This window comes from Cryptomeria japonica, chromosome 3, assembly GCF_030272615.1.
Source record: "Cryptomeria japonica chromosome 3, Sugi_1.0, whole genome shotgun sequence".
NCBI classification, from domain to species: domain Eukaryota; kingdom Viridiplantae; phylum Streptophyta; class Pinopsida; order Cupressales; family Cupressaceae; genus Cryptomeria; species Cryptomeria japonica.
Genome location: NC_081407.1, coordinates 721,133,955 through 721,160,889, shown reverse-complemented (window position 1 = coordinate 721,160,889; position 26,935 = coordinate 721,133,955).

Sequence of the window (26,935 nt, the reverse complement as noted above, 5' to 3'; positions counted from 1 at the left end):
AATATTTTTCACATGGAAACCCAAATGGGAAAAACCACAGTGAGATGAGACTCACAAGTTAGCTATCTGAACTCTTCTGAAGTTCACCCTGTTAGGAGCCAAGCTTGTTAAAGCTTTTACAAAAAGTCATGTTAAGAACAGATCCTATTAGGGACCACCCGGTTAAGGGATTGACTATAATGCCCTATTAGAAGCAATACCCTGTGAGGAGTAACCTCGGTAGAGGATTTGAATAACACTAAGCTTGTTAGAGCTTACCCGGTTAGGAGATTTTACTGTTGTAAGTGTTAAAAAACAATAGGAGTTTGATGATCTATTTGGATAGCACTACGTTTGCTTGTTCAGATCCTTTTCATGCTCCTATCTACCTTTACACAAACTACAGATACATCATCCAGTTTGACAACCACACACTCAACTAGAAATTTGCCAACTCTGAAATAAAACAACTCATCAACCTTATAAACAAATCACTAGGTTGGTAACACAACAAAAACCTAATTCTCTCATAGATATTACAAACAAATTAGTTCAAGTATGACCGTTGGATTACATAACAATTTATACACATCATTCAAGATAGCCTCAACCACTCCTTGATCACCGCTTCATCGAACTCAGTAACTCATTGTGCATTTTGCATTACATGCAATATACTTGCTCCTTTCCAAGATAAAAACCATTATCTCAGCATGCCAAAAACACTTTGAAACTCTTCTCATACAATATGCATACGTGTCATAATCATTACCGCTCATCATCATATCATAAACCAATATAACAAACTTCATCGGTTAGGGTTTATCAAATCAACAGGTAGGGTTTATTGGTTCAACTCTCCATTACTTATCAATACTGGTTCACTCCACAAACTCACATACTGGTTATAGTTTCCTTCACTACCTCTTCCTACCAATTACAAAATAATATTATAACAACATCATTACTAGTTAATTGACATCAATGACAACATAACATTTCATTAATGCAATCTTCATGCAAATGCCAACAGTTTTTTTATTCTTTGAAATGACAAGGTTGAATGAAGATTTGACCTAAGGAAGTAATTATAAGTTAAACAATGCCAGAATGGGAAAAGTGCAAAGCTAATCTAAAATGTCCCAACTCCATGTCTAAGAATATTGGTAAATTAGGTCTAGTGAATAAGTTTCAGATTCCAAATTGTAAAATCCTAAAGTTTCAACCAAATGTGTCAAGGAATTTAACAATTACAATGATGATTGCCTCAAATGTGGTATAGAACATATCAATTATGATTCAAAAGAATTAATTATGGTACAATAATTATCAGTCACGTGACCATTGTTTCTTTTAGGTTTATTAAGACAATTGTAATCCAAAATATATTAGATGCATGGTTTTTTATTTTTTTGCAAATTTGTTATTTCAAAGTAGTTTTTTTCTGATTGTAAAATTTGTGATTTCTCAATTTGAGATCTAGAAAATGCTTAAAAATTAGTAGAAGATGGAATGATTGTTTTTACTCTAAATTTTAGGGAATAAGACTAAGGAAAAAAAGATGAATGGCTTCACTGATATTTCATAAATTAAAGACACCTGTAAGAATATACAACCTTATTAATGAAATAGAAGTGTGTTCTTGATGTAAGATCAAAACACAAGCACTAATAACCCTAGATCGGTGTTAGAAATCTCTCTTTTGAGAGTGCATAGCTAGAGCTCTAATGGCATAAGGGCTCACCTTTCCTCTCTTCCTGGGAAGTTAGAGAAGTTGAATCCAAGGACTTCTATCTCAACTCAAGGGATTACATCGTGAGTAACTTCAATGTATAGTTTACATCCCTTGCACTACACCAAGCAATGGTCAATGGATATCAATCTTATAATAACAAGGTTGTTAGTGGGGGACAACTATGAACAGAGAGACCATATGTAATAGATTGAGATTGGGAGGTACTATTTCACTCTCCTCGCCAAACAAGTCTTGACAAACCAAAGATCTTACGACTTAGCTTTGAATGAAATTGGCCACTCATTGAGGTACAACTTTTTCTCTTCCTCCTTTATATACCCTATCAGGAAACATGGTTAAATTTGAACACTAGGGTGCTAAGTTCCCCAATCAGTCCTAATGAAAAATAATAAAAATTATTATGTGTTTCTCTTACACCCAATGTTGAACAAGCATGTGAGGGGAGAGGATATGCACACAATAATTTGGGTTGAACAAAAATTTGTAAGTGCACCAAACACATAAGACATGGTTCTTTAACCTTTAAAAACCAAAACATATTCTAAGCTAATAATTTTCAGACACACAAGACTTATGATTAAGTCCTTTTTCAACTTCCTACAACAAACGTATTAGTAATTTGTGTTTGACTCTTTTCCTATGTTTGCCAAGATAGCCTCATAGATGAATTAGTAATATGAAACCCTTATCTTGTGTGAATTAGAATGCATAAAATTATTTTAAAAACCCTAAAAAGTATACCTTCTCCATTTAATAGTCTATGATAAAAAAATGTTTCAATTGTAGTGTAAGACCGAGTGATTATGGTGCTAGGAATGGTGACTAAAGTACATAATTTGGCAAATGCATTGTGGGATTTATAAAGTTCCACATATAGTCTAGCAATTATGTCATTTTAATCTATCAGTAAGAAACAACAAATAGTAGAACCATGATGCACCCAGAAAAGAGAATCTAACTGCTAGAGGGTAGGATTTGATAAATAACAAAGTTTCGATAACATGCAATAGAAATTGTGATATAAAAATCAAAAGTATTTAAAACTAGACAATTAACAAAGAGAATATATTGTTGAACAAATAGGAATACTGAGAGGGGGGTAAATTAGTATTCCTCGATAATAAAATAAACAAACTGCATTGATAATCAGAAACTCTCTTAGTCTTAGATGTCCTTAACATGAATTGAAATATGCAGTAGAAGAAAAGTGCACACATAAACAACCATAAGATAGACACTATATTTTTATACATGATAACCCAAATGGTAAAAACTGCTGAGAGTGTTAACTCTCAAGATAATATAAGTAGTTATATGGGATTATAGAAAGAGGCTAATTGTCAGAGGGCTCAATGCCCAAATTACAACAACTCACTGCTAGAAAGAAAAGAAATGAACTAAGAAATTTGCATCTACATATGCATGGGATCAGTTCTAATTAAGCTCAGACAACACACCAATTTTTTGTGTTGGATATTGTTGTTGCTGGGATATATTGTTGTCATTGATGTCAACATATTCTTGTGTTTTGGTGTTGCAGAGAAATGTTTTGGTGATCCGGTAATTGCAGTGAGTTTATCTGGTTGGTTTATCTATGTGCTATGTTGAATCAAGTAGAGATACTTCATTCTTTATTGATTTCATGATGTTATGTGGTGATTTGATCAATTTATGGATTCTGGTATGGAGATTGGTTTTTAGTGTTTAGTATTGCAGTGTTCTGGTGTTTGATTCATTATGCTTTAGTGTGATCATATCTTGTGTTGCGGATCCTGGATAGTGTTTGGGATGTTCGTGTGTATCTTCATTTCAAATGGTTTGTGATTTGATTCTCTGCAATCTATCTTTCTTGTTTGAGTTGTTGTTGTTATTTGGCCGACTTTGTAGTCAAGGTTAATGATTTGTATAAATTGGTGTAATATTCATGCAATTGATAGTTCGGTGAGGTGTTGGTGTTGAGTCTGTATTATCAGAGAGTGGTGTATGTGCGATCAAGTGAATTCATCTTTTGGTATGGTGTGTTGAGCATAGATTGGGGTAGAGAAGACATATGAGCTTAACCGGAACTATCATCGAGCATTAGTAGATGTTATTTTCGTAGTTCATCTTTGTCAGATTGTAATTTGAATATCTTTATAAGGTAGCGAACCTTCCCTAAGGGTTGTAGCCTTCTGGGTCATTGTAATTGAGTAGTGAGCTCTAGGCAGTGTTCCTGAATGCATGTGCATTCTCCAATGTAATATTTACATATATTACTACAGAGTATCATCTCATTGTGGGTAGGTTCCCACCATGATTTTTCCCTCAACCAGGTTTTTCACATCAAAATCTTGGTGTTATGTGTGTTCTTGTTATTGTTGTTATCTTTCTTTCTGATGTAGTTGATCAGATCTGAGATTGTGCTTAATTTGTTTAATCCAGTGAAAATTGATTCACCCCCCCTCTCAGTTTTCCTTCCTTGTTGTTTCTAACAAGTGGTATCAGAGCTACATCCTCTGGAAGTAGCTTAGCCTCTTGAGAAGATTTGGTATGGTAACCTATGTGTTCAAGAAGGAGATTCCTATATTTGATGGAAATAATTATAGTGTATGGAAGGACTAGATGGAAGTTCATTTGAAGTGTCTTGGAGAAGATTATTGGAAGATTACAAAGAATGTCTACAATGTTCCTCCAAATGGATCGGTTATTGTTGATGAAATCAAGGAAGCTGAACATAACATAAGGGCTAAGGAAGCATTGTTGAGTGCCTTGACCAATTCAAAGATGACTAATGTGATGGGACTTCAAACTGCACATCAGATATGGAAAAAGATAGAGATCTTGTATGAAGGAGATGCACAAGTTAACGTTACTAAGTTGTAGAGTTTGAAGGGAAAGTATGAGACATTGAGGATGGGAGAAGATGAGAATATAACATCCTTTATGGCTAAAGTGGATGAACTTGTTATGAACATCAGATATGTCAGTGGAACTCTTGAGGAAGATGAGACTGTTGCTAAGGTGTTTAGATCCTTGCCTTCTTCTTACAAAGATAAAGTTGTTGCTATTGATGAGATCCAGAGTGTGACTACTGTGACAAGAGACATGTTGGTTGGTAAGCTAGATGCATTTGAGATGAGTGAATTTGGAGAATCACATGGTAAATATGAGACTGGATTTAAAGCCTCTATATCTGGGAAGTTGAAATACGATCTGGGAGAGAGTTCATCTAGGGTTTCAAAATATGAAAGAGAGATGAGAGAGATAGAAGAGCAGGAGAAAGAGTTGGATGAGCTTGAAGCACTTATTGCTCAGAGATTTCCTAAGGGATCTGGTAAGTATGATAGGAAGTTACCTTTGAAATTTTTCTCTTGTAATAAGATAGGACATTTTACTTCTAGGTGTCCTGAAAGAATGTCTAGGTATTATAAGCATGAAAGACATGATATTTTTGTTAAGCATGATATATATGAGAAGCATGATAAGTATGACAAGCCCTATAAGCCTAACTAGCAATAAAAAAAATAGAAGAGATGCTATTATGTTGTTGACGAAGGTGTGACAGATGAGGAATCAGAGAATGGGAATTCAGGAGATGAATTTGAATTTATTACTATCAAGGAAGATGATCTGGTACCAGTAAATCCTACAAGTGCATTGTTGAGGAGAAAGCTTTGGCTACAAAGATTGAAGAGAAATGTGAATGGGTAATTGACAATGGTTGCTCACATCATATGATAGGTGATAAAAGTAAATTTGTGAATATGAAAAGGTATGGTGGTGGTATAGTGAGATTTGGAGATGATAAAGCTTGTGTGATTTGTGGTAGATGTTCTATATCTTTTGATGGTAAGAATAATACTGATGATTTCTTATATGTTGAAGGGTTAAAGCATTATCTTTTGAGTGTTAGGCAGATGGTTGACAAGGGATATGATTTGCAATTCAAGAATGATAAATGTAAGATTTTGAATGCCTTTGGTATAGAGATTACAACAGGGACTAAAACTAAAGGTAATATCTTTCACTTGAATGCCGGTGAGAAAAGTTATTTGACTGCACAGATAGATGAAAGTTGGTTGTGGCATAGAAGGATGTGTCATGTTAATTTTGACTGCATGATAAGGATAAGTTCTACTTAAGATGTTGGAGATTTGTCTAAGATTGTGAAGCCCTATAATCTAGTATGTAAAGAATGTCAGTTGGGAAAGTAGACAAGAACTTCATTTAAGAGTAAGTTGTATACATCTAATGGATTATTAGATTTTGTGCATACTGACTTGTGTGGTCCTATAAGAGTGAGAAGCATGTTGTTGATTGATGACTACTCTAGAATGATGTGGGTGACTTTTCTAAGGGGGAAATCAGAAGAACTGGAGAAATTCAATATATTCAAAGAAAAGGTGGAGACTGAGACAGGGTTGATGATGAAGTTTTTGAGATCTGACAGATGAGGAGAATTCACATTTGATGAATTTGATACATTCTGTGAGAGGAATGGAATTAGAAAATAGTTATCTGCTCCTAGAACCCCTCAACAGAATAGCGGTATTGAAAGGAAGAATAGAACAATCTCGGATGATGCTAGAATGATGGTAATTGAAGGAAATGTTGTGCAAACCTTTTGGAAATAGGTTGTTAGCACTGTTGTTTACACATTCAACCAAGTGCATATAAAAGGTGATTTTGGTAAGACTACTTATGAGCTATCGTTTGGTCATGTTCCTACAATTAGATATTTTAGAAATTTTGGAAGCAAATGTTATATCAAAAGAGATGAGCATATAGGAAAGTTTGATGCAAGATGTGATGAAGGAATCTTCTTGGGATATTCTACTAAGAGAAAGGTCTGCCATTGTTATAATAAGAGGTTGAAGAAAATAGTGGAAAGTGCAAATGTGAATGTTGATGAATTTGGGAAGCAGATCAGAGCCTCTAGATATGAGATTGATGATCAGGATATTTTTTCTAAGCCTGCACAGACTAATATCCTAAAGAAGAATGATCTGGTGGAGACAGTTAATCTAAATATTGTTGTTGTCGGTGAAGAAGTTCAAGAGCCTAAGAATCAAAATAATCAAAAGACTCTGAGGTATGTGAAATTGAATCATTCTGAGAATCAGATTATTGGTGACAAAATAGAGGTGTGATGACTAGAAGAAGACTTGTTGTTGAAGAGATATGCCTAACTTCCAAAATTAAGGCTAAATATGTTGCTAAAGCATGTAAGGATGAGAATTGGATAAAATTTATGGAGGAAGAGTTGAATCATATTGAGAAGAACAACACATGGGAGCTTTCTCTGAGACCTAAATACATGAATGTGATTGGTACAAAATGGGTGTTCTAGAATAAACTGAATGAAGTCGATGAAGTGGTGAGAAACAAAGAAATATTGGTATGTAAGGGATGTTATCGGATGGAAGGTATTGATTATGAGGAAACTTTTTCTCCTATAGCTAGAATTGAAGTTGTTAGATTGCTACTTGCATATGTGATGCAGAGTTCTTCAGCAGTAGTGTGGAAAACCCACACACTCTCTCACCTTTCACTCTCACAATCTCAAGCTTGTGAAGGCCTCAACTCATGCCAAAACCAAACTTGAACTTTATCCCTCACAAGAGTTGGCAAACACCTTCACTATGCCCTTAGGGTCTCACAAGACCATCCACAACCTTCTTATCTTTGATGGCAACAAGGTTCCATAGGATCAACCGGCAATAGACTTCACCTACTGAAACTGGCAAATACAACAAGGCTCATTCACACTGGCATCCAGTTTACACCAACTGAAGATTATATCGGCGTTCCAGGCCGACTTGACAATAAATATTGTTTATGCGAAATAAATTGTGATGTAAATTATAATTGTAGTTTCAAATACCCTTTTGGAACTTCTCTTAGACTCCAAAGAACCAGATCTCCAACTTGCTCTGACACTCCTAAACACTTATTTGGGTCACAGACTGTTATCGGTGTTTAAGAAATGGGTTTTCTTTCCCCATGATTGGCTAGGTTTTTGAAATTTTGAGTCAGGTATGCTTTTAACTACTTCAAATTAGTGTTAGGTCTTTAAGGGTTAAGGGTTTTAGTTTAAAATCACTCGAATGTTTGATCAAAACCCTCTAGTTTCTATTCCTGTGTTACTTTATTCACTTAAGTAATGGGTCTTGGGGTCGTGTGAAGTGTCCCCCCTTGTTATCTACTTAGGTGGTCATTAAATAATCATAAAAAATCTATGCCTTATGTCTTTTGCCTTCTAATGTTGTCGGGTCCAGTAAGTGTCATGCAACTTCCAGATGAATCTACGACTTTTGCCATTTCATTAGGCGAAGTTGTAGGTGTGTTAAGCTATGCGAAATAGCGAAAGGAAAAGCATGTTCAACAGTGTGCATTAGATCACGTTTAACGAGACTCCATCTCGCTCAAGATCTAACAACTAGCGTTGATTCATAGCCGAAATGAGTGAGTAAATTACCTTCCATGAAATTGTGAAAAGGTTTTGTGGGACCCAGCGGTGAAGAATTTTCCACGGCTAAAAGGTGATCAAGTTCAAGAGAAATCAATGGCTCACATTGTTTCATGGCTGATAGATGCTCACATGTTATGCCCTGCAAAATAGTGAAAGGTTTTTTGGCCTGGGCAAAAGAGGTTCATAAGAAGCATAACAGATGCACAGGTCCTCAAAGATCTAATGGCTAGCGCAGTTTCGCAGGAGAAAGATGCTCGAAAGATAGCTTTTTCAAAATAGCGAAATGATATGGCGTTCTAAGCAAGTAGTCCAGTTGGTTGAGATGGCAAGTAAGATAATGACACATGGCCAAAGATCAAAGTGGTCAGCAAATTGGATTCAAGGATTAAAAGGTGGGTCCAAGAAGATGAGTCATGTTGTGGGATAATAAGTGACCTGGCAGATACAGGTGGCAACAATAAAGTGGATCCCAATGTTTTCTCTCAACGAATAAAAAGTTGACATGTCCGTTCTGGAATGACTAGACACCAAGTGGATAAAGTTGAGTCAGACAACCCACGTCTATCGGATTCAAGTAGGTCATTAAGCATCTGGCAAATTTGATATGATCTAACCGTTCACGTGAGTTCGTGAAAGTAAGATGCTCGTGTTTTAAGATCTGCAAAATGGTGAAAGAGCTAGTGGGCCTGAAGAATAGATAAAGCATAAAGGTAAAAAAGGATCAACTCTATTTTGATCCAAGGGTTCTTGTTGTTTCATGGATGCAAATCAACCAAGGATGAAGGCCTATGAACTAGCAAAAGAGAAAGAGAGGTTCTTCCTAGCATGACATGGAATGACAGTTGTTACTTCTTGTAAAGCTTGATGGTGATGTGTCTATTGACACATAGTTTCAAAAGGTGATTAAGGGCCCACCAAGGTGTAATCAAAGGTTATGCAGGAAGTAAGACACATGGTTGACTCTGAACTAAACTAGAAGAGTTTCCTAGAGCTAATGGCCGAGTGCCACATGGCATTTGTTAACCGGTGATTAAGTAGGGTAGGCAATGTCTGGATAAAGGTCTCACTTAAAGGATGGTCATCTCGAGATTGATGCAATGATTCTCATTGTTTCGTGGCCCAAAGTTGTAAGCAGATTAACCTCTGCAAAATAGTGAAAAACCATTAGCCATCAAGATGAGGCGCGGTTAGTGAAAAAGTTGACGGTCCCGGTAGGGGTTAAAGGTCGGGCGGTTAGAGTTCCATCTAACGCTTGGCGTAGCTTTGCGAAAGGAAAGTGCTCACGGGATAAAGCTTGTGAAATGGTGAAAAGGAAGTAGGGACCGATGCAAAAGCAAAGAGGTTAAAATGGTATAAAGACCGATCAAGTCTCATTTGATTGGACGACTGGTGTGATTTTGTTTGGTGAAATTGCTAGAATGTTATGCTCTGCAAAATGGCAAAAGAGCGAAAAGGAAAATACACAGGCATGTTATGACCCGTTGGAGTGAAATTTTCAAATTCTTCTATGAATTCAATTCTGAAGGGATGGCTGAAGCATGCGGTATCAATATTGCAGTTAAGAGCCCGACTATCGTATATGGTTTCGTATCAATTGAATGAACGCATCATTTTCAAGAGTAGTTGCAGAGAAGCGCTTGCAGAGCAAATTTCTTCAGTTGCAGAGCAGATTTCTTAAAGCAAAAAGCAAGTTCTCTTGTACTCCTGTTTGGAAATTACTTGACAGTGTGTTTTAATTGGGGTCTTGATTTGTCACAGAACAGTTGGGGTTAGTAATTAAATTGCTTGCATAGTTTTAAGATGGCACCTAAAAGAGAATTCTCAAGAAAGGTTAATTACCATGAGAGGGCTATCTGTGATGATTTCCTAGAATAGTTGGCAATGTCAACTAATGTGGTAAGAAAGGTAAAAGAACTAGTGCCAAGAGCTCCTCGCCTAAAAATAGGAGAGGGATTATATGATAAGGGTAACTGGCTCAGAGACCCTCAAATTGGGCTGTTTGGGTTGGGATTATTTAAGGTGGGATTTGGCATGAGAAACTCCCCAGCCCCAATGAATAGTATCTGGGAGTTGGTTGTAGCCAAATTGGTGGTCCCTGGAGTATTCATGGATGTGGATCTCCTAACTTAGATTGCACACAACTATGACCCAATCACAAGAAGTTTCAAGGATATTAGTAGGAAAACCCTCATTGAAATAAATAATGAGGAGTTCATAAATGCTTTCGGGCTTAGTGAGTTTACCAATTTTCTAGAGCCTATTAATTTTAAATCACTAGCTCAGGTTTACAGTGTGCAAAAGAACCACCTTAGAAATGGGCCTCTTAAAGAATTCTTTGTGAAGATAGGCGAGTTAACAGTTGTAGGACCTAACACTGAGGAGCCTTTCTCTTTAAATCTGTTTACCCTAAGGGCCAAAGGATTGTACTCGTCACTCTGCCAAATTTTAGGAGAAGATGCTGAGGCAAATATGCCAACTCATTACATGCTAATGATTGCTCAAATTTTGAACCCTTCTTTGGTAGTAAACTTTCACTATGCTCCTATATCACTTATGCCATCCATGAAGGACTGATAGATATAAAGAATGGGAAAGTGGATAGGCCTTTTGGATGGTACTTCCTCCTTATGCATTTATTTTTGTTCAAAGGTGGTGACTATTTTGCAAGTGGAATGGATATTGTGAAAGAGAAAGATGGAGAGAAGATGCCAGTGCAGTTATGGAGTACAGTGCTGTCCCAGGACAAAGAAGATGCAAGCTTCTTGAGGTTTGACAAATGTTTTGCATCTAAGATTAGGACTCTTATCTATTAAGAGAATCCAAGAGTCCCTAAGGTTCTTTTGGAATTCATTAGGCCCAAAGAGTTCACCAAAAATATCAAAATTGTCCACAATTGGGGTGATATCTATTTATACCCTGTCTCCACAGTTTTCAGAGTATATGGCTTCAAAGGCACTCTATTTTTGTTGCGCTATCAAGTCCCTCTTAAAGTGGGAATTGCAGAGATCCTCAGGCAGATTGGTGGTGTGTAAGAGGCAGAGCTAACAGGCAGAGGTAAAGGGACCATTTTCCCTACAGTTACCATAGCACATCAATTTTGTAATAATTAAAGGAGGTTGGAAGTGTTTTGAAGATTTCCATCAACCATACCATTTGTCAATTGCAGTATCCCGATGTGCTGACCCTAAAGAATTCTTCAACGGCATGTTCAGAAAGAGGGCAATATGCAGAGGTAGACCCCACCAATTCCAGTTTCCTGAAGACCTCATTAGGAATGAGTTTTATTTAGATGAGAAAGAGTTGAGGAAGGAAAAGTGGGTGGCCTACAAAAAGGCTTTAGACTTTGTGCACCAATTTGACACTAGCTATGACCCTTTGTCTAGCTTTCACCCCTTTGAAGAGAAGATAAAGTTCTTAATTCTTTGTTTTGAGGATGTGATGCAAACATTGAAAGAAAAGAGGGAGGTTGTAATTAAGAACAACCCCGAAAAGGCAAGACTGGTTCTAAATAGGTCTGCATCTTCCAGAGCAATCCCTCCTAGTGATTACATGTTGTATAAGAAGTCCAGCTACAGTGTGTTGATGCCAACAACAGGGGAGCCTTCTACCTCAAAAGGGAAGAGGAAGATACACGATGTCATTGACATTCAAGATAGCCCAAAGACACAAAGAGTGGGAAAAGAAGTACAATCTAATGAACCTTTGTACTCTCCATCTCAATCCCCTATTCATATAGGAGATGAACAGGTAGCAGCTGAGCAACTGCTATAGTTAGGTAGTCTTGGAGAGATAGCATACACATATGATGAAGTGGAAGAGGGAATGCTAGAAGAACCCCTTACTGCTGAGATGAACATCACTACTAATGAGTTCAAAGGCCATGAGTGGGATCCTGAGATCAAACAAGCTAGTGAGGATTTCTTGGCTGATAATAACTTTGTCACATCAAGAGCTTTCATGCAATTTGTGTGGAAGCAGAATACTGATAAATTTAATGCTAAGTGTGAAAAGAGGAAAGGTGAGCAACCCCACAAGGATCCAGCTATGGTGGAAGAAGAGATAAAGCAAGAAATGGTTGATGAGTTTAAGACTATCACCCCCAAACAGGGAAGAGACATGGTAGCATAGGTTGGGGTACTCATTCTCCCCGAATGGGACATAGCAGATGCCTTAGTTCTAGAGGCAGTAAGAAAGGAGACCAAACCTATGGAGGGAGTTACTTTCAGCAAAGATAATGTTGCACTGGTCATGTTGTCTCTTAAAAGAGATGAAAATAAGAGGAATAAGGACACCCTAGGGTCAAGTTACCTTGGAGGAATGATAGTGAAAAGAGTGCAAAGCACTAGGGTAGTGGAAGCTGCTAGCACTGTGCTAGAGACTGCAAAGTTTAGTGTTGCAGTAGCAGAAAGAGAGGCTAAGGAAAAGGCAGATCTCCAAGTTAAGTTGGAGACGATTCTGAAAGCTTACAATAGTGCCAAGGAAGAGGTAAGGGGTAAAGATAGCATCATCGCCAAGCTACAAATCTAGTTGGCATGACAATACCATCAAGGTGAGTCCTCAACATTGATGATCTCCTCTTCTCCTGCAAGACCTCCACCTACCAGCCCCATTATTGAGTTCCCACCATCTCCATCACCTTCTAGTTCTCAATTGATTGAGATCACTCCCCATGAGTTGGAGAATTTAAAACAGGCTCAGGCCTTATATGCAAAGAAATATGAAGAGAGAGTAAAGGCTACAATTTTAAGTTTTGCTGACACTATAGGGTCTTCACTAATGTATAACAACATGAGTAAGATTTTAGAAATATGGAATGAGTTAAATGTGGACAAGGCTATATTAATGCCTATTTTTGATAAATGGAGACCTAGAGAGCAAGATATAGAACTGATTTGTGTATCCTATGATGAGGCAGGGGTTGACCCTATTATTAAATCTACAAATGATATGACAAAGGATTTAGTAAAGTTGGCAGAAGGAGTAGATAATGCAGACAGAAAGATCAACTTGTACAAGAAAGAGTACATTGATCAGGTTTTTGAATTACTCCCAAGAGGTTTTTTCAGCCCAACCCAATTAAAGGACAAACAAATATGGCTTAAGGAATTGGAAGCCAAATTGTCACTTAGAATAAAAGGAATTGTCGAATCAGAGGATGCCTCCATATTTGTTAAAACAATTGAAGAGATTGAGAAAATCAAATCTCATTATGGTTTCCTGATTTCAGAGGTCAATAAAATGAGGAATTCTTGGAAAAGATTAGCCAAGACAAAAACAAGAGTGATCAACTTCTTATGTCTTGCTGATGAGGTGTATCAAGAATGGACAAGAAAGTATGCAGTGCTTGATGTGGAGTAGTTAGAAAATGTTGCAACAGAATAACAAGAGGAAGAAGTCGCGGATGTTGAAAGAGACTTATAACCGCTTTTGTAAAATGTTTTGTAACTTCTTCTTAAGAAGTAATGATTGTAACAAACTCTTCTAGGAAAGTCCGAAGCTATGTGTGCATCCATATTGTTATAAATGGATACTAGGACTAGAAAAGAAAGGATCGCAAGGAATTGTAAGAAAACGCTGCAGAAATTTATTTGAGCTTTTTTCAAGTTTTTGATGGAGAATCAGAAGAAATATTAATACACAGACCATCGGTTTTGAGTTTAAGCTTTGTGTTGTCTTCATGTATGTTTGCAAGTGTTTACTATTTCATTCTGAGTAATCTAGGGTTATTTCATTTGAATATGGGTTGTAAGGCAACTTTCAGTAGATATGTTTCTTAGCTTTTCTCTTCAGGAGGGGAATTAAATACGCAGGAATCATTTTCTACAAGTAAATTCTTTGTGGGATACTTTGAATTTTGATGAATATAGCTTAGTATGGTATGAATAAATTCTTATGTGTGTCAGGCATGTATAGGGTTCTACAGAAGCCAAACTGATGGAATATGTAGAGATGTTTGATTGTGGAAGTATTGTTTGAACTTAGATGACTCTGTGACCTTGGATAAGGCATTGATATCTATTAGGGTTATCTTCTATACATCTTGTAGATAAATACTGAACATGAGTACAATTTTCATTCCTTTGTTTTAGTTAGTTTTAAGGTGATTAGATCCACTAGTTTTCGGACTGGTTTGCTATGGATTTATCTTTTAAAAGTGTGAATTCAGTTCACAAAGGTATACCCGCCTGAACTTTGGATAGGTTCAAAGTGTAGAAGGTTAATCAAACCTTGTCATATGTTGTCATGAAAGTTTCCTTCTCTTTAAATTCTCTTCTGCATACAGAGTTATCATATCATTATAAGGATTTTAAAGTGAATCAGATTTTGAGAACAACACAGACCTATTTGATGAAACTAGGCATGGGTTACAAAGGAAGTGTATGGGAATGGGACCACAAGGAAGGTCCAATTATTTAGAGGGATTGCCTAATGTCTTAATGTACCAATTCAGCTATCTAACTCCTTCTTCTAATGTCTGGCATCATGCAATCCATCAATTCTTTACTATACTAGTCTAAACCATTACAAAGTTTAGGCTATGGCTTGGTGGTAAAAATACCAATCCAACTCCCTTGATCTTAGCCCTTTGGAATATCATAATACACCCCCCTAACTCACATCCTACCAAATTCCGTTGAGAGCCAATGACTAAATTGCAAGTTAGGGCCTCATCTTTGCAACACCCTAGGGAAATTAAGGGTTTTCGGATGTGTAGAAGCAAATTATCGAGATCTCCTCCCAAACACCACTTCAAGGGGTCAAACCAGATTCATATGAAATATTATTCAGCATTCCACTATTCCAAACCAATTTTTTACAAAATCATTCTACGTTTTGTATGAATAGTACGTAAAAGTAACAGAATTCAGACAAAATCAGATTTGTTTCATTCATACTCTCCACCAAAGTTCTCCAAATCATTTTGTGCCTTCAACCAGCCTTTGTCATCAGTTGTACAAGCACAAATAGGCTCCTCTCAATGACCACAACTAACTTTGAAATGGTTGTGACCATTGGAAAGAGGTTACATTCCAATAGGCAACTTTTCAAAAGTTGCTTTGACAATAATGACAACTTTTGCAACTTTGAATTCCTAAGAACCTAAACCTTACTAAACATATGTAAGGACATAATTAACCTAAAAAACACTTAAGACAACATTCTAGGATCATAAACACAAAATTTCATTATTCAAGCTCACATGGCCTAATAGACCTCTAGGCTTATATGTGCACCTGAGAGGTTATTGACCACACAAAGGCATTTTATAACATCTAGGTTGATCCTTGAGATCCAACCTATTATGACAACATAAGTAAACACAAAACAAACACTAGACACCCCTAATGGCATGAAAACACCATGAAAAGAAGAGGTTCCCTATACCAATATACTTCTTACAATAATTTCAAGGTATATCAGATGGATGTCAAGTCAGCGTTTTTGAATGTAGATTTGGAAGAGGAAGTCTACATTAAGAAATCGGAAGGATTTTCAATATCAAATGAAGGAGACATGATATGTAGATTAAAGAAAGCATTGTATGGACTGAAGCAAGCCCCTAGAGCCTGGTATGCTAGATTAGACAAGTATTTGATGAAGTTGGGATTTTGTAAAGGTACTACTGACAGTAACTTATACTTTAAGGTTGAGAATGATAATATTTTGATTGTTGAAGTGTTTATGGATGACATTAGTTTTGGAGGAGATGATGATTTGAGTATGAAGTTTGTTGATGATATGCAAAAGGAATTCGAGATGTCTATGATAGGTTAGATGAAATTCTTCTTAGGATTGTAGATTAATCAGACCAGTAAAGGTATCTTCATTTCTCAATCTAAGTATGTGAAGGAACAATTAAAGAAATTTGGGTTAGCTGATTTTGAACCTGTTGGAACTTCTATGGTGACTGGATGAAAGTTATCTAAGAATGATGAATCTTAGAAAGTTAATTAGACCTTGTACAGATATATGGTTGGTGGACTATTGTACCTGACTCAGACTAGACCGGATATCATGCATGTTGTTTGTCTTTGTGCCAGATTTAAAGAGACTCATGTTACTATTGTGAAGAGGATTTTTAGATACTTGAAGGGAATTATTCATTATGGGTTGTGGTATCCAAATAATGATGATTTCATGTGATGTGCCTATATTAATGTTGATTTGGCAGGTGATGTAGATGACCAAAAGATCACTATCAGTGGATCTTTCTTTTTGGGGAAGAAGTTGGTTTCATGGACAAGTAAGAAACAAGATTCCATATCTCTATCTACTGTTGAAGTTGAATACATTGTTGCTACTAGCACCTGTACTCAAGTAGTTTGGATGAAGTAGATTCTAAAAGACATTAGATTTGTGTATGATGAGCCTACTATTATTTATTGTGACAATTCAAGTGCTATTAATATTTCCAAGAATCTGGTACTACACTCTAAAACAAAGCATATATCAATTAAGTATCATTTCTTGAGGGAGAAAGTCAATGATGAGGAAGTTAAATTGGAATATGTATCTACAAAGGATTAGATTGCATATATTTTCACTAAGCCTTTTCCTGTAGATACATTTGAGTGTTTGAGAGACAAATTAGGGGTCTCTGCCTATCCTACTGAGAACTAGGTGCATGGAGATGCATCAATCCAATGGACTTCACAGTCTTATCTTCTTATCTGAGTTGATGAGTTGGTGTTGCTACTCAGTTGGGGTATTTAGTATGTGGTTCAAAGTTAGACTTTATCTAGTTTAGGGAAAGAAGCTTGATCTATTTGTGTCTTTGGCATTGTTGTCAAAGGGGGAGAGAAGCATGTGAAAAAATGCCTTATCTTTGGAGCTTTGTGTGCATGATCTTAGGGGGAGTTTGTTGGTGTTGATTTATTCCTTTGCATTGATTGTTTTTCACATTCATATGTTGCTATAAATGCCAAAGGAGGAGATTGTTGGATATTGTTTCTTCTAGGATATGTTGTTGTCATTGATGTCAACATATTCTTGTATTTTGGTGTTGCAGAGAAATTTTCTAGGTGATCGAGTAATTACAATGAGTTGATCTAATTGGTTTATCTATGTGCTATGTTTAATCAACTAGATATACTTCATTTTTTATTGATTTCTTGATCCTATGTGGTGATTTGATTGAGTTATGGATTCTGGTATGGAGATTGGTTTTTAGTGTTCATTATTGCAGTGTTCTAGTGTTTGATTCATTGTGCTCTGGTATGATCATATCTTGTGTTGTGGATTTGGGATATTGTTTGGGATGTTCGTGTGTATCTTCATTTTAGATGGTTCATGATTTGATGCTTCACAAGTTGTCTTTCTTGTCTGATTTGTTGTTGTTAAGTGTTTTTGAGTGTTAGCATGTTGATCGATGAAGATTTGATTAAGTGGTGGTTGTGTAGCTATTGTGGATGGTTCTAACATACTTGTTGGTGTTTCCTAATCATGTCCTATTTGTTTTGATGGTCTACATTGATCATTGTGCATGTTCTTGATGATCTTATGGGTCTGGTGATATTCTTCATGTTATCCAATATGTTTGGTGGTCTAACATGTTGTGATTGATCTTGGCAAGGTTTTCGGTGGTGGTGCGTATTTGAGGATTTGATTTAGGTCTATTCTATGTTGTTTATGACATTATATTGGTCTGGTGGTTGATTTATGTATCATGTGATGTAATCTTGTAATTAGGTGTTAAGGGTTTGGCCGACCTTGTAGTCAAGGTTGATGATTGTATAAATGGGTGTAATATTCATGTAATTGATAGTTTGATGAGGTGTTCGTGTTGATTTTGCATTATCATAGAGTGGTGTATGTGCCATCAAGTGAATTCATCTTTCGGTGTGGTGTGTTGAGTAGAGATTGGTGCATAGAAGACATATGAGCATAACCAGAACTATCATCAAGCATTAGAAGATGCTATTTTTACAATTTATCTTTTCCAAATTGTAGTTTGAATATCTTTGTAAGGTAGTGAACCTTCCCTGAGGGTTATAGCCTTTTGGGTCATTGTAATTTGAGCAGTGAGCCCTAGGCAATGTGCCTAAATGCATGTGCATTCCCCATTGTAATATTTACACATACTACTATAGAGTATCATCCCATTGTGGGTAGGTTCCCACCATGGTTTTTCCATGACAAAATATTGGTGTTATGTGTGTTGTTATTGTTGTTATCTTTATTTCTATTGTAGTTGATTAGATCTGAGATTGTGCTTAATTTGTTTATTCTAGTGAAAAATGATTCACCCCCCCTCTCAATTTTCCTTGCTATTGCTAACAATTTGCAGTAGATCCAGATGAGAAAACTTTGCAAAACACTGCTTGCTCCAAAACACTATCAAACTAGATTTGTCCTTCTCTTTTACTGATTTAGCATCAACTTCTTTTTTCTTTCACTTACCACCTTACTCTTTTCTTACTAATATGTCCTTCTCTTTTACTCATTTAACATCAACTTCTTGGTTCTTTCACTTACCACCTTACTCCTTACTTACTTTCTCGCAATTCATCTCTCATCATTTCATACATCTCCCTATCAATGTCATTGCCTCAAGCCTAATGCGATCATACATATATATGGGTGTAACAATAAGAATATTTATCAAGTCAGCCTCAACAACATTTTCCCAAAAGATATTTCAACAGACAATTTACACTCTACAAATACTAGAGCTACACATAATTTCTTAAGGTCGTTCTGACCTGAAATAGACATATCCTTGAATTTCCATAATAACATGCTACAAAAGCACAACAATCATGATTTGACTCAACATTACAAAATTAAAGACATAAACATCAAACCATGAAAAGATCATTATCAGAAATCAAGAAACCAGAGGAAACTAGAGCACGAGGATCTACTCAATATTGCATAACTGAATACACTTTAGGAGCACAATATCTAGAGAATGAATTTTGGAGTGTCAGAACCATGAATACAACAATCTCAATAGATGACAACAATCATATCAAAATTGTAATCATATTTGCATCCAAACACAAATGCAGAGGACTACACATCTGAGATAAACCAAATGCATGTTATCATACTGCATGAATGATTGGAGCACAAAACCAATTGCCACAACCAACACAAAATCTCTCTTATCAAGATAAATGTATCCTCATACTAACAAAAGATATTTCAGAGAAATAAAATTGTCTGCAACATATCAGTAACAACTAAGCTCTATCATATGTAACATACATACCTATCTTCTAGTAATATGCATCACATCATAGATACCTATCTTGCACTATTCTTCATCATATCCGAAGCAATATAGATCACCAGGTTTGACATCAATGACAAGCAATGACATGTATTACTAACAATCCACCCCTTTGTCATTGATGGCAAAACATTAAATCAAAACCTTTCTATAACTCCCCCTTAGGTAATTCTTCCTTACAAAACTTAATATTTCTCTTCGATACACAATATTTCTCCCCCTTTGACATTAAGGACAAAGGGTAATATCAAAATGGGTTACCAAAAATAAAATTTGCACTATAAAAGAAAGAATGCTTCACTTACGCTCCTGAAAGATTCTCTTATACTTCTTCAATTTTGGAGAGAAAGTCTTCCAAGAGTTCATCGCCAAGTGGGGACTTAAACTCAAAGTGTCATTCTTAATTATTTCATCAACTTCTTCCAATAAGGAACCAAGAACAACAGGGTTCCGCACTCACTTCTCAACTTCAATAAGGAATCCAGAAAGATATTCTAATCTGGCCTCAACAATTTCTTTCACCTTTAAAAACACATTCACTACATCTTCTTTCTGGCTTTGATAAAATATAAGCTTTGACTGTAGAGAATTAATTTTCTTCCTTTGTTCACCATCTACATCACTGAAGATATCAAATGATTTTTCCATAGAATTTAACTCAAATTCAATAGAATCAATCTTAGCCTTAAAATATTCAATAGTTGTCGGCCACTAAAGACAATATTTGTACACTTTGCCTACTTATGCAGCACAATATCTCATATTCTTAATGTCTTCTGATAATCTCTTTTGAGCATATGCACACTTCTTTTCCATATCATCTTGAACATCATCTTCTGCAACAGATGTTGTGTTGTCTTCAAAATCTGATTCTCTTTAACATCCTTAAAATAATATGATTGAACTCGGTGCAGAAGAGACATCAAAGATAAGGAAATTCTCAAGACAACATATGACAAGGTTTGATTTAACCTTCTACACTTCGGACTTACTCAGAGCCCAGGTTGGTATACCTTTGTGAATTGAATTCACACTTTCAAACATAAACCCACAGCAAACCAGTCCAGAAAACCAGTGCATCTATTCACCTTGAAATTAACTGAAAACAAAAGAATGGAAATTATACTTAAATTCAGCATTTCAATCAACAAAACATGCAATAAACAACTTCAATCAATACCAGTGCCTTATCCAAGGTCACAAAGTCATCTAAACTCAGATAATACTCCTCCACCAAAATATCTTTATGCATCTCATTGGCTTGGTTTCTATTAATCCTTGTATATGCCTGACACCTATAAGAATTTATGCATTCCAAATTAAGCCATGATCATCAAAATTCAAAGTCTCTTTCAAAGAGTTTACTGGTATGAGTGATCCCCGCATCTTTAATTTCCCTCCTAAAGAGAAAAGCTAGCGAACACTTCTACTAAAAATTACCTTGCAATCCCATTCAAACAAAATAACCCTGGATTATTCAGAATGAAAACAGTAAACAAATTGTAAACACACTTGAAGACGACACAAAGCTTCACTCAAAACTGATGGTCTGTATATTGATATTAAGTTCAAGAAATATTACAAGAAGTTTTTGAATATTCTCCATTAGACTTGGAAAAGCTCAGATAAATTTCTGCAGCATTTTCTTACAATTCTTTTGTGATCCCTCTTCCTCTAGTCCTGGTATCCATTTATAACAACATGGATGCACAAAGCTTCAGACTTCTCGAGGAGAGTTTGTTACAATCATTTCTTTCAAAACAAAGAGGTTACAAACTTTTCACAAAAACAGTTACAAGCTCCTTTCGGCCTCTACAGTTTCTTCAACAAGTTGTTCAGTTGCAACCTCTTCTACCTTTTCAGGGGTGCTCTCCAACTATTTTGGATCATGGGTGGCATATTTTGTTGTCCACTCATCATACACATCTTCTGTCAGCCATGAGAAATTAATCACTTTATCCTTAGCCTTGGTCAACCTTTTCCAAGAGTTTCTCATTTTGTTGACTTCTAAATTGAGAAAACCATAATGTGACTTAATTTTCTCTATCTCTTGTACTGTCAAAACAAAGAAAGAAGCATCATTTAGATCAATAATTCCCTTAATTCTTGCTAACAGCTTGGCTTCTACCTCCTTAAGCCACATGTGTTTGTCTTTCAGCTGATATGGGCTAGCAAAAACTCCTAGAAGCAACTCAAAAACTTGATCAGCATATTCCTTTTTGCACAAATTAACTTTCCTATCAACATTATCCACCCCTGCTGCTAATTGTACTAAATCTTTAGTGATGTCAGAAGTGGATCTAATGATAGGATTGGCCCTTGCTTCATCACAAGATACACACATAAACTCTAAATCTTGCTCCCTAGGCCTCCATTTGTCAAAAATAGGTGTCAAAATGGCCTTGTCTCCCCTGAGCTCATTTCATATATCCAAAATTTTACCTACATTGTTGTAGAGCAATGAGGCATTCATTGTATCTGCAAAACTGGAAATTGTAGCCCTTACTCTCTCCTCATATTTCTTTGCATATAAGGCCTGAGCCTGTTTTAAGTTTTCTAATTCTTGAGGAGTAATTTCAACCATTTGAGAGCTGGAGGGTGTTGGAGATGGTGGAAACTCAACGATGATTCTATCCTTACCTCTTACCTCCTCCTTAGCACTGTTATAGGCCTTCAAAACTATTTCCAACTTGACTTGGAGGGTCTCTTTCTCTTTGGCTTCATTTTCTACTACTGCAACACTAAATTTTGCAGTCTCTAGCACAGCGCTAGCAGCTTCCACTACCCCTATACTCTGCACTCTTTTCACCATCATCCCACCAAGGTAACTTGACCCTGGGGTATCTTTTCTCTTCTTACTCTCATTTCTCTTGAGAGACCACATGACAAGTGCAGCATTATCCTTACTAAAAGTAATTCCCTCCATGGGTTTGGTCTCCTTTCTCACTGCGTCTAGTACCAAGGCATCTGCTATATCCCACTCGGGTAAAATAAGCACTCCAGCTTGTGCCACCATATCTCTCCCTTGCTCAGGGGTGATGGTTTTGAACTCTTCCATCATCTCTTGCTTTATTTCCTCTTCTACTAGGGCTGGATCTTTATTAGGCTACTCGCTTTTTCTCTTTTCACATCTAGCATTATATTTATCTATGTTCTGTTTCCATATAAACTGCATAAATGCTTCTAATGTGACAAAATTGTTGTCAACCAGGAAGGCATTACTCGCCTTCTTTATCTCAGGATCCCACTCCTGGCCTTTGAGTTTAGTGGTGGTAATGTTCATTTCAGTAGCAAGGGGTTCTTCTGGCATCCCTTCCTCCACTTCATCATAAGTGTAGGCAATTTCTCCTAGACTGCCTAACTGTAGGAGTTGCTCAGCTGCTGCTTGCTCATCTCCTATATGGATAGGGGATTGGGATGGGGAGTACAAAGGTGCATCTGATTGTACTTCTTTCCCTACCTTTTGCTTCTTTGGGCTCTCTTGGATGTCAATGACATCTTGTATCTTCCTCTTTCCTTTAGAGGTAGAGGGCTCCCCTGTTGTAGGCATCGGCACACTATAACTAGATTTCTTGTGTAGTGTGTAATCACTAGGAGGGATTGATTTGCTGGAAGCTGACCTACTTACGATCACTCTCGCCTTTTCAGGGTTGCTTTTGATTACAGCTTCCCTCTTCTCCTTCAGGGTCTGCATCACATCCTCAAAGCAAACAATTAAAAACTTTATTTTCTCCTCAAGAGGGAAGAAACTAGATAATGGGTCATAGCTGGCATCAAACTAATGCACAAAATCCAAGGCTTTCTTATAAGCCACCCATTTCTCTTTCCTCAGCTCCTGCTCATCTAGATCAAACTCATTTCTGATGAGGTCTTCAGGAAACTAAAATTGATGAGGCCTACCTCTGCATGCTTCTTTCTTTCGAAACATGCCATTGAAGAAGTCTTCTGGATCAGCACACCTAGATACTACAGTAGACAAATGATAAGGTTTGAGAAAGTCCTCAAAGCAATTCCAACCTCCTTTCGTTATTACAAATTGGTGGGCTATGGTAGCTGTAGGGAAAATAGTCCCTTTACCCCTGCCTATCAGCTCTGCCTCTTGTACACCACCAATTTGTCTAAGGATCTCTGCAATTCCCACTTTGAGAGGGACCTGGTAAGGTAGCACGAATGGGGTGCCTCTAAAACCAAATACTCTGAAAACTGTTGAGACTGGATACAAATAGATGTCACCCCAATTGTGAACAATTTTTATGTTCTCTGTGAATTCTTTTGGTCTTATGAATTCCAAAAGAACCTTGGGGATTCTTGGGTTTTTCGAGAAGAGAAGAGTCCTGATCTTGAATGAAAATTATTTGTCAAACTTCAAGAAACTGGCATCCTCCCTATCCCATGACAACACAGTACTCCATAGTTGTACTGGCATCTTTTCTCCTTCTTTCTCCTTGACAAGGTCCAATCCACTGGCAAAGTAATCACCACCTTTGAAAAGAAATAGATGCATTAGGAGTGAGTACCATCTGAAAGGCCTATCCACCTTTCCATTCTTTATTCCTGTTAACCCTCCATGGATAGCATCAGCAATGAAGGAAGCATAATCAAAGGTAATTGCAAGAGAAGGATTCAAAATCTGAGCAATCATTAATAGGTAGTGATTTGGCATATTTGCTTTGGCATCTTCTCCCAAAACTTGGCAAAGTGCCCAATACATTCCTTTAGCCCTAAGGGTGAACATACTCAATGAAAAGGGCTCTTCTATGTTGGGTCCTACAACTGTCAACCCACCTATCTTCACAAAAAACTCCTTGAGAGGCCCGTTCCTGAGATGACTCCTCTGTGCACTATAAATTTGAGCTAATGACTTGAAATTTATGGGCTCTAGAAAATTGGTGAACTCATTAAGCCCAAAAGCATTCCTGAATTCTTCAGCATTAATCTCAATAAGGGTTTTTCCATTTATATCCCGAATGCTTCTTGTGACTGGATCATAGTTGAGTGCAATTTGGGTCAACAAATCTATGTCCATAAATACTCCTGGGACTACCAATTTTCCAACATCTAATTCCCAAATGTTGTTTTGCGGGGCTAGAGAATTTCTCATTCCAAATCCAATCTTAAATAACCCCAACCCAGACAATCCAACATGTGGGTCTCTCAACCAGTTACCCTTGTCATACAGTCCTTCTCCTATCTTTAAACTAGGAGCTCTAGGCACTAATTCCTTTGCCTTCGATGCCTGATTAGTTGACAATGTCAACTGTTCCAGAAAATCATCACAGACACTTCTTTCTGAATAATTGACTTTGCCAGAAAATTCTCTTTTAGGAGCCATTTTAAAAAGAACCATAAGAAATGAATACCGCTCCTAAATACTTCTGTGATGAATCAATATCTTCTCTGAAACACACCACACAGGAATTGCTACACAAGAGTATGAGAAAACCTATTTTTAACTTGAAGGAATTTGCTTTGCAACTGAACTGACTTGCTCTATACCTGAAGAAGATAGCTCTACATCCGCTCCTCTGCAAAAATTATTTAAAAGATATCTTCACCCGGTTGATGGGAAATCATATATTGTACCCAGGGTCTTAACTACAACATTGATTCTGCATGCTTCGGTCGTCCCTTCAAAATTGAATTCATAGGAGAATTCGTATTTTTCGCTCCAATGGATCACAACATTCCTGCAAGTCTTTCATTTCACTCTTTCGCAACTTCGCAAAGCATAACTATCGGGCAGCTTGGTCCTGTGAAATAGGGCCGACTGTCTGATCAAAAGAAACTTGATCAAGCATTATACTAACTAACAGCTTTGGCTCTGTGCTGGGTCTCGCTTCTCTATTGGCTATGTGCTACCATGTGGCACTCAACCACTGGCCTTGAAATTTCTTTCGCATTCGACTTAATGCTGGCCGTGTGTCTTTCTCTTATACCGTCGGTTCTACCTTGGCAGGCCCACAGTTTTCTTCTAAGACCACGTGTCGTCAGACACGTTGCCATCCATCATGACACATGGATGGTTCTCGTTCACTTTCGCTAATTCGTAGGGTATAAAGCATGAGCATCTTACCCTTGCAAAATAGCACGGGTCGTCAAATCATTTTTTAGTTGATCGGCTTTTAACCAACTGAATAGGCTTTGGGAAGGGTGGGCCCTCTAACTCACTTTGAACACCTGGCATCCAGTCATCTTCAGAGCTGACATGTCACTTTTTTACTCGCCAAGAGAAAGCACTGGGCTCCAATTAATTCTTGACACCTATATCCACCAGGTTATCTCCTAACTTGCGACCTGACTCACCTCTGGGGCCCGCCTTTTAACCTTTAATCTCGACCTGCTGACTATTGTGGCTTATGCCACATGCCACCATTTTACTTGCTCTCATCAACCAGCTAAACCGCCTAGTTGGCATGCCATGTCATTTTTGCAACTTCGTTGGTTTTAAACTACACGCAACTTCGCCTAGCAAAATAGCGAAAGCCATAGATCCATCTGCGAGATGCACACTAGTTACTGGACCCGACAACTTTAGGAGGAATACACATAAGGCATAAAAAAAATTTGCAATTAATTAACATGATCGCCTAGGCAAATGACAAGGGGGGACACTTCCTACGATCCCATGACCCATTACTTAAGTGGATAAAGTAACGAAAGAATGGAAACCAAAGGGTTTTAAACAAACATTAGGCAATCTAAAATCAAAAAACCCTAAACCCTTAAGGCCTAAAACAAAGTTGAAGCATTTGAAAATGTGCCTTACTCAAAATTTCAACAAACCATAGCCAATTATGGGAAAAGAAAAGCCCATTTTTAATCAGTGATAACATGTTGTCTCAAGAGGCTTCTTCAAATGATCTTTAAGCACTTCACATAGTACATTCAAAAATATGCCTGCAAGATCACCAAGAGCAATATTGTTTTGGACTAAGTGGTCAACTAGAACTTCTTCAATCTGATCCTAGTCATAGGAGGGTATCTCAAGCCAAATATATCTAGTCTTCTTCATCTTATTAGCTTCTTTGGGAATACTCATAATGTTCTTAACACTGTATGGGTCATCATCCTCTCTACTGCCTTCAATCAAAGGCAATTTTCCCTTAGCCATTGTAGGTGGTTCCAGATCATCCAGGGAAATAATTTATTTTCCTTCTTCACCTTTTAACTATTTCATCGATTTCAGAGAAAACACAAAAAATATTCTTTTCAAACTTATACTGTAGGAGGAGGGACTTTCCTTAGGAGCACTGATAATGCTAGGAACTGGACCAGAGAACAACTTCTTTTGAAGGTTTATGAAGTGATTCTCTTATGCCTGATCTTTATCATTCAAACAAGCTAGATATCTGAAAAATTGTTATCCAATAGAGACAATTGATTTCCATACTATTTTCTTCTTCAAACGTAAAGATCTTATGTAATAAAGCATTAAACATACAATCAAAGAACCAAACCAGAATGAATATCATTGATCTTTTGTCATCTTGATATTTTATGCTAAATGTGTTTG